Here is a 10,174-nt window from a genome sequence, read left to right on the forward strand (position 1 = left end):
CAGCAACAAGCAGCTCCTGACAGCTTTCAACCTGACCTGTTGACTGGCTACGGAAGAAGGGCAAACGCTAGAAGAAGAAGAAGAGTCAACTGAATAAAAATGACACAATTTCATTCAAAGTTTTCAACATTTACTAAGGCTATTGTGTATAGAATAGACAGAGTACTGTATGGACAGAATGGATAGATCCTTACTGGATCAGGGAGTAAAAGAAATCTAAGGGTAGAAACTTGATAAAAATGGAGCCTGGTGGTGGCATACCTGGTTAAGAGCAGTTACAAGGACTCAGGATCAACCCTCCCCCTAGTCCCCACCTGCAGGGAGGTGGTTAGTGGTGAAGCAGTACTGCAGCTCTCTCTCCCTCCCCCCCTCCATATATATATACACCTTCCCTCTCAATTTATGGCTGTCTCTATCCAATGATAAAGATAATAAAAAAATTAGAAGGAAATTTGAGAACACTTAGGAAGAAACCTAAATTCTAAAGATAGTGTGTTATGTATACAATATATTTGACAGTCTTAATTTTTTGTAAAGAAAACATGGATTCAGGGTCCCATAGGTAGTTACCACAGATAATAGGTTGCCTTTCAGACTGTGTATTCAATAGTTGTCTCTAGCTATAAAAAAAGAATGATAATTAACCTTCTTTAAAATGTATTTTGAAGGAAGAATTCACTCTAAGAGCCTTTGCAAATGGTAATAGGTGGTGCTTCCTATGCCAAATCTCAAAAAAAAAAAAAAAAAAAAAGAGGAAGAAGGAAGGAAGGAAGAAAACAGAAAAATAGAAAGCAGGGCCACTGGAAAAAAATGGGCGATATATATACATAGACATACATACATAGTTATAGAATCAGCCCATATCCATGACATTGAAAGGGCTACTGCAATTTCCAATGGAGGCAATAGGATATGAAACTCTGGCAGTGGGAACTTGTAAAATTATACCCATATTATCTTATAAATTTGTAAATTAGTATTAAATCACTAATACAAAGTAAATAAATAAATAAATAAAACCATTCTGATAGTTGACAAACACTTTTCCATTAGGGAAATTCATATCAGATATATCTAAACCATACCTGAAAGACTCTTTCCAGTAAGCTATATGAATATTACTCAAACATAACTGAGTTATCAGAGCTCAGCCTGAGGTTAGTAAAAGTTTCTATACATTTAATGTCTTATCATTTATTATAGAAGAGGTTATCGATCAACTAACTAATAAATAGTAGTCATATGCTGAGTTTAAACCTATCATCTCTGGATTCAGTTATCATACCCAATGTTTACATTTTTATCATCTTTATTTACTTATTGGATAGTGACAGAAATTGAGAGGAGATGGGGAGATAGAGAGACATGGAGAGATACTTGCAGACTTGCTACACCACTCACAAAGCTTTCTCCCAGCAAGTGGGGACTGGGGACTAGAACCCGGGTCCTTGTGTACTGTAAGATGTGCATTTCAGCAGGTGCACCACCACCCAGCCACCCACACACTATGTTTAAGTAGTTGTAATCATCCCATTAAGTGTTCTGTTTCCCACCCAAACCTACCAATCTGTGTCTGAAAGGCCTGATGCTTTGTAATCATCATTTGTTACTAAAAAGGACCATTATCTTAAGGAAAGGACTTTTTGCCAAGACTATAGCCATTGCTATGAAGGTGAAGTGTGGAAAAGTCATTTCCAAGCTCTCAGATACACAAAGAACTGTAGTCTCCCTGAGTAATATTTTGGGTATCCTGTGTCTCCAGTCCCCTGATGATGCACCATTTTCCTATATTGAATCAGAGTCTTATTTCACCTCATTCTAGAACTGTGTAGACAGTTACTTAATTGAACATACAACAAGAAGTCATGCAATGTGACTATTATAGGAATATTCATTGACATAATCTAATCCGTTGAGATTTTTGAGACACAAGGTTTATATCATCCAAAACACTATATTAATTATGTGTTTTATTCAAGATAAGCAACAATAACTTCTATGAAAACAGTATCTAAATTTTAGTGGCTTATATAAATAGAACACTAATTCTGATTGATGCCACTGTTTTAAATGGCTCAAATTATTCCTTGGGATAGATTTCCTTGGAAATACTAGTTTCTTTCATCTTGGGATGCAGTATGCTTTAAAATATAACTCTAGTGGAGGCGGAGCCAAGATAATGACTTGGAAGCAGCTGCTAGCATGAGCTCTGAGAACAATTGTTGGAAAGGGTAGGATCCTGGCCTTTGTGACACCAAAGAGATGACTATAGCTCAATTTAGGTTAGAAAATAGAGAAAAAAGAAAGGAATTTTTTATTATTTCTCTCCCCCCACCATAACCAGACCCCGGGGGTGGGTAGCCACTTGCTAGCAGGCTCCCCACTGACCATTTTTCTTTACCAAGATTCCAGGATCACCAGGGGTGTCAATCCAAACCTGTTCCTTTCTGAATCCCTTGACTCTTTTCTTTTCTGCATAAGTGACTTAGGCCCAATTGGAGTTACAAATATCTGACCAAGCAAAGCTTCACCCCGCCTGAGAAAGACTTCTTGGAAGTTGTTTTTTGTTTGTTTGTTTGTTTGTTTTTTACAATCAGTTGTCTCTGCTGCTGCTGATGAGCTAATCAAGAGCCGTCCAAGCTGCAGACCCATTGTTAGGGCTTTTTATTCTGTTCTATTTTATTATTACTATTATATATACAAGTGTTCCTTTGCAACCCCTCCCTCAGGTTGAACAAAATTAACTGTTAGTGTATTTTCCATTGGTAGGTGATCAGGTATCTTATCCACTGTAAGAGGAACTTGTTTCACTCTTCCTACTGCCTCTAGCCACTCTCACCCCTCTTCTTCCTCCTAGCTAAGTAAATAAAAGAATAAATAAATAAATAAAATAAATTTTAAAACTCTCCCTTCACTGCTCTTTTTTACTGTTTTTTTTTTCATTTATTTTTCTTTTCTCTCTCCTTTTTTCCCATCTTCCTTTCTTCCTTCTTCCTCTGCTTTCTGAATTCATTGATACTCATTTATAAATTATTTTGGGGAAGAAATCGGACTCAGATTGGACTCTCTTTGTGAGTGTCTCTGCTCTACTTCCCTTTCTCCTATTGCTAACCCTAGAATTTATAGTGGAAAGTAGATCTGCATAATTGTCCATTCCCGCTATCCCTAATTTCCTTTCTCTTTCTTTTTCATTTAGATGTAGTTGGTATTTTTTCTTGGACTGGAGACATTGTTGGGCTAACTGGTATTGGTTAAACTGCTTCAATACTTACTTCAGCTACTATTGTAATATCTGAGAGTGGTGATTGCATTTGTCATAAAGGTATTCAGTATAGCATGGCTTGTACTCAAAACAAAGCAACTGAGGAACAACAGAACATAAAAATGAAAAACACATTAATAAAACTGCTACTACAATGAATGAAGACAAGAGCCCAGAAGAAACTACAAATCATCCAGAAGTAACCATAGAAAAGAAAAGTATGCAAGCAATAATAAACTTATTAATAACAGAAATGAAAACAACTTTGGAGGAAAGGGCTAGCAGTATTAGGGAAACAACAGATGAGACCCTCAAGGAAAATACTAGCTACCTCAAGTTAGAGAACTGAAAGCTAAAATAGCTTAAATGAAGAAAGAAGCTGAGGGAAGGGAAAGCAGACTAACAGAAGCAGAAAATAGAAATAGCCAGAGGATGAGCTAGACAAAACAAAGAAAGTGGTAAAAGAGCGAAAAAAGAGATTGAGAGACACTAAAAACAACAACAGAGACATATGGGATGATCTCAAAAGAAGTAACATTCATATGATTGGCCTGCCAGAGGAAGAAAGAGAGGAAGGGGAAGCAAACATTCTAGAGGAAATTATAGAAGAAAATTTCCCAGACCTGAACAACAGAAAGGACATTAAGGTTCAAGAGGCCCAGAGACTCCCAAACAGAATCAACCCAGACCTGAAGACACCAAGACACATCATAGTTACAATGAGAAGTAGTAAGGATAAAGAAAGGATACTAAAAGCTGCAAGAGAGAAACAAAAAGTCACATATAGGAGAAAACCCATAAGGCTATCAGCATACTTCTCCACTCAACCTCTAAAAGCCAGAAGAGAATGACAAGATATCTATTGATCCCTGAATGAAAAAGTGTCTCAACCAAGGATAATATATCCTTCTAGACTTTCATTCAAACTAGATGGAGGCATCAAAACCTTCTCAGACAGACAACAGTTAAAGGAGGCAACCATCACCAAGCCTGCCCAGAAAGATGTTCTATATAAACAAGAAAATCACCATAATACTTGCAATATATCAGAGAAAATAAAAAATTGTTGAATAATGGCACTACAATATATTAAATCCATGATATCAATAAATGTCAATGGCTTAAACTCACCCATCAAAAGGCACACAATGGGAGAATGGATCAGAAAACATAACACAACCATATGCTGTTTGCAAGAATCCCACTTGACCCAACAAGATAAACACAGACTTAAAGTGAAAGGATGGAAAACTATCACACAGGCTAATGGACCACAAAAAAAGGACAGGAATAGCCATTCTCATCTTTGACACAATAGATTTTAAATTAAATAAAGTAATAAAAGATAGCCAAGGTAATTACATAATGATTAGAGGATCAATCAGCCAAGAAGACTTAACAATTATTAACATTGATGCAACCAATGAGGGACCATCTAAATACATCAAACACCTACTCAATGAACTTCAATAATACATCAATAGTAATACAATAATAGTGGGAGATTTTACCACCCCACTCTCACACTTAGACAGATCAACAAAGCAGAGAATCAACAAAGAAACAAGATAATTAAATGAAGAGACAGAGAGACTAGACATCCTGGACATTTTCAGAGTTCTTCACCCCAAAAAAGTGGAATACGCATTCTTTTCAAATCCACACAAGACACACTCAAGGATAGACCACATGTTAGGCCAAAAAGACAGAATCAACAAATTCAAGAACATTGAAATCATCCCAAGTATCTTGTCAGACCACAGTGGAGTAAAGCTAACATTTAACAACAAAGAGAAAATTATTAAAAGACACAGAATTTGGAAACTAAACAACATACTCCTTAAGAACCACTGGGTCAGAGAGACACTCAAGCAAGAAATTCAAATGTGCCTGGAAACAAATGAAAATGAATACACAAGCTACCAAAATATTTGGGACACAACTAAGGCAGTACTGAGAGGGAAACTCTTTGCCATACAATCACAAATTAAAGAACAAGAAAAAGCTCAAATAAAGATCCTTACTACACACTTTAAGGACTTAGAAGAAGAGGAACAGAGTAACCCTAAAGCAAACATAAGGAGAGAAATCACTAAAATTAGAGCAGAAATATACAACATTGAAAATAAGAGAAACATAGAAAAGATCAATGAAGCCAATTCTTGGTTCTTTGAAAAATTAAACAAGATTGACAAACCCTTAACCAGACTCACTAAACAAAAAAAATTAGAATACTCAAATTAATAGAATTGTAACTGATAGAGGATATATCACAACTGACACCACAGAAATCCAAAAAATAATGCAAAACTTCTATGAAGAATTATATACCACCAAGCTAGAAATTCTGGAAAAAAAGGAAGAATTCCTAGAAAGATATGCCTTTCCTAAACTGAACCAAGAAGAACTACAAAACCTAAATACACAAATCACAGACAAAAAATTGAAACAGTTATTAAAAATCTCCCCAACAACAAAAGTCCTGGACCACATGGCTTCACAAATGAATTCTACAAAACATTCAGGAAACAGTTAATATCCAAACTTCTAAAGCTTTTCCATAAGATCAAAGAAACAGGATCACTCCCTTCTACCTTCTATGAAGCCAAAGTCACCCTGATACCAAAAGCAGATAGAGACACAACAAAAAAGGAAAACTACAGACTAATATCTCTGATGAACATAGATACCAAAATATTAAACAAGATCTTAGCCAACTGGATACAGCAGTATATCAAAAAGATTGTTCATCACGACCAAGTGGGATTTATCCCAGGAATGTAAGGCTGGTTCAACATACGCATGTGAATCAATGTCATTCAAAACATCAATAAAAGAAAAACCAAAATTTACATGATTATCTCAATAGATGCAGAGAAAGCCTTTGACAAAATCCAACACATGCTCAAAACACTACAAAAAATGGGAATAGATGGGAAATATAGCAAACATACAGCCAATATCATACTCAATGGACAGAAGCTGAAAGCATCCCCCCTCAGATTGGGGACTATACAGGGCTGTCCACTGTCACCATTACTCTTCAAAACAGTATTAGAATTTCTTGCCATAGCAATCAAGCAAGAGAAAGAAATCAAAGGAATACAGATTGGAAGGGAAGAAGTCAAGCTCTCACTATCTGCAGATGATATAGTATACATAGAAAAACCTAACGAATCCAGCAGAAAAGGATTGGAAGTTATTAGGCAATATAGCAAGGTGTTAGCCTACAAAATCAATGTACAAAAATCAGTGACATTTCTCTAATGCAAACACTAAAACTGAAAAAGAAGACATCCAGAAAACACTGCCATTTACTGTTGCAGCAAAATCAATAAAATAAGTAGGAATATAGCTGACCAAAGAAGTGAAATATCTGTATACTTAAAACTATGTGTCACTCTTCAAAGAAATAGAACCTGATGCCAAGAAATGGAAAGACATTCCATGCTCATGGATTGGAAGAATAAATATCATCAAAAGGAGTATTCTCTCCAGAGCCATATACAAATGTAATGTGATACCCATCAAAGTTCCTCCAAGCTTCTTTAAGAGGATAGAACAAAAACTTCAATCATTTATCTGGAAACAGAAAACACCTAGAATTTCCAAAACCTTCTTGAGGAAAAGAAACAGAAATGGAGGCATCACACTCCCAGATCACAAACTATATTATAAGGTCATCATCGTCAAAACAGCCTGGTCCTGGAACAAAAATAGGCATACAGACCAGTGGAACAGAATTGAAAGCCCGGAACTGAACCCCCACACCTATGGACATCTAATCTTTGATAAGGAGGCCCAAAGTATTAAATGGAAGAAAGAGGCTCTCTTCAATAAATGATGCTGGAAAAACTGGGTTGTAACATGCAGAAGACTGAAACTGGACCACCTTATCTCACCAGAAACAAAAATCAACTCCAAATGGATCAAGGACCTGGATGTTAGACCAGAAACTATCAAATACTTAGAGGAAAACATTGGTGGAACACTTTCCCACCTAAACCTCAAGGGCATTTTTGATGAAGCAAACCCAATTGCAAGGAAGACTAAGGGACTACATCAAATTGAAAAGCTTCTGCACAGCCACATAAACTATTAGATGAACAAAGAGACCCCTCACAGAATGGGAGAAGATCTTCACATGCCATACATCAGACAAGAGACCAATCACCAAAATATACAAAGAGCTCAGCAAACTTAGCACCAAAAAAGCAAATGACCCCATCCAAAAATGGGCAGAGGATATAAACAACACATTCACTTCAGAGGAGATCCAAAAGGCTAACAAACATATGAAAAACTGTTCCAGTTCGCTGATTGTCAGAGAAATGCAAATAAAGACATCACTGATATACCACCTCACTCCTGTGAGAATGACATACAGCAAAAAGAACAGCAGCAACAAACGCTGGAGAGGCTGTGGGGACAGAGGAACCCTTCTGCACTGCTGGTGGGAATGTAAATTGGCCCAGCCTCTGTGGAGAGGAGTCTAGAGAACTCTCACAAGACTATACATAGACCTTCCATATAATCCAGTAATTTCTCTCCTTGGGATATACCCCAAGGATTCCATAATGCCCAATCAAAAAGATATGTGTACACCTATGTTCATAGCAGCACAATTCATAATAGCTAAAACCTGGAAGCAACCCAGGTGCCCAACACCAGATGAGTGGCTGAGAAAGCTGTGGTATATATACACAACGGAATACTATGCAGCTATTAAGAACAATGAACCCACCTTCTCTGACCCATCTTGGACAGAGCTAGAAGGAATTATGTTAAGTGAGCTAAGTCAGAAAGATAAAAATGAATATGGAATGATTCCACTCATCAGCAGAAGCTGAGAAAGAAGAACAGAAAGGGAAACTAAAAGCAGGATCTGATTAAATCAAGAGTAGGGCACCAAAGTAAAAACCCTGTGGTGGGGGGGGTGGACATTTGGCATCCGGGGTAGGGGTGGGCGGGGGGTGGGTGGGAAGGGACACAGTCTTTTGGTGGTAGTAATTGCGTATATGTACACTTCTATTAAAGTGTAGTCATATAAATCACTATTTAATTAATATTAGAGGGGAAATTTGATCGTATGTCTTGAACTTTTAAAAACAGAGAATGAGTCTTTTTAATACATAGGCTGACTCTTTGATATATTGACTCTCTCAAAAACCTAGACCAGGGATAATAGAAGCAACCGGTGGCACAGATATATACAAGATGCTGGGTATTATACAGCAAACCCTAACAAAGAGACTTTCCAAAGTTAACCCAATTACCAAATAATGTGATGATAGCAATAACTATCCATTGTCTCCTTGAACCCTAAGACAGCAGGAAACTCACATTTCCTACAATAGAGCCTATATTTCCCCCAGTCCTGAAACCTTAGGGTGGGGCCCACTTTCCTGCATGCTTCTCTCAATTCATATCAAATAATATTGCATCCACCGAACGCAATCTAATCAATGCATTGAGTGCCACCCCAGCATGCTTCAATTCAGACTGTGTCCAGAGACTTCAGGTGTTGAATGACAACCCTTCAGCTTCATCACTCTGGTGAGACCTATCCTTTCATGGGATTCTCTAATTCCATTCCAGCTGGTCCACTCCCCAATAAAGTCCCCAAACCTAGATATAGTCCAGGTCCCCTGAGATAGAGCATATGTTTACATGTGCTCGTAAACCAGGGAAAAATATATACCTGAAAGCAGAAGTACACAAGAGTCTGCAGGGAGTACCCCCCCAACATTTCATCTGCACCATTGCAGCCTTTAGATCCATTATTGTTCAAGAATTTGTTTGGCTTCTATGTTAACTCTCTTTTCAGCCACCAGGTTCCAGATGCCAGCATGATGCCGACCAGACTTCCCTGGACTGACGACCTCACCAATGTGTCCTGGAGCCCAGATTCCCCAGAGACCCACCCTACTAGGGAAAGAGATAGGAAGACTGAGAATATAGATTGACCAGTCAACGCCCATGTTCAGCGGGGAAGCAATTACAGTAGCCAGACCTTCTACCTTCTGCATCCCACAATGACCCTGGGTCCATACTCCCAGAGGGATAGAGAATAGGAAAGCTATCGGGGGGGGGGGGATAGGATATGGAGATCGGGTAGTGGGAATTGCGTGGAGTTGTAAGCCTGCTATCCTACAGTTTTGTTAATGTCTCCTTTCTTAAATAAATAAATAAATAAATATAACTTTAGTGATACATGCAGAAAGAGAAGAGAACATTAATGATGACAGAGAGGAAGTAGCCCCAGCATGTATATCATATATGCTCACGTTGCTATCAACCATTTGGACATACTAGAATTAGTTGTAAAGGATATTGCAAAATATTATTTCCATACTACTTGTATACCAGTTGAGTTACTGGATCCAAATAAGTAGCCTAGTTCACTGATGTAAAATAGATACACATCATTAGTTCATATTTCTCTCATTTCTATCTATACTTACAAATCTATGAGCAGTGACCCTCTCTTTACAATCATTTTGCCAGTATTGGAATATTTAAGCAGCTGTCTACAAAATATGATGCATTTTTCTACCCAAATGTTAGATGATTTACTCACTTATACATACTTAATTATGCTCACTGTGTATCTGACCTTCTGATAATTTACAGAATTAAAGCCCAGAAGATTAAAGAAAAATGAAGATTCAGTATAGCTCAGTGGCATCAGAAAAACATTTTTGTGGCAAACTTCTAAAGTCCACCTTTCCAGGATCAACTTCAACAGAAGTCTAGAAACTTGCAAAAATAATAAACTTGAATCTTGGTTAGAGAGCTGTGTCGGCATTGTTAATCCTAATTGCATCTCCTTTCTCTGGACAATTTGAAGTTAAAGTAACACTATTTGCTGTTGGATCAATAATATATCTTCAGAATTCCAATACTGTACCA

This window comes from Erinaceus europaeus, chromosome X (genome assembly GCF_950295315.1).
Source record: "Erinaceus europaeus chromosome X, mEriEur2.1, whole genome shotgun sequence".
Taxonomy (NCBI): Eukaryota; Metazoa; Chordata; class Mammalia; order Eulipotyphla; family Erinaceidae; genus Erinaceus; species Erinaceus europaeus.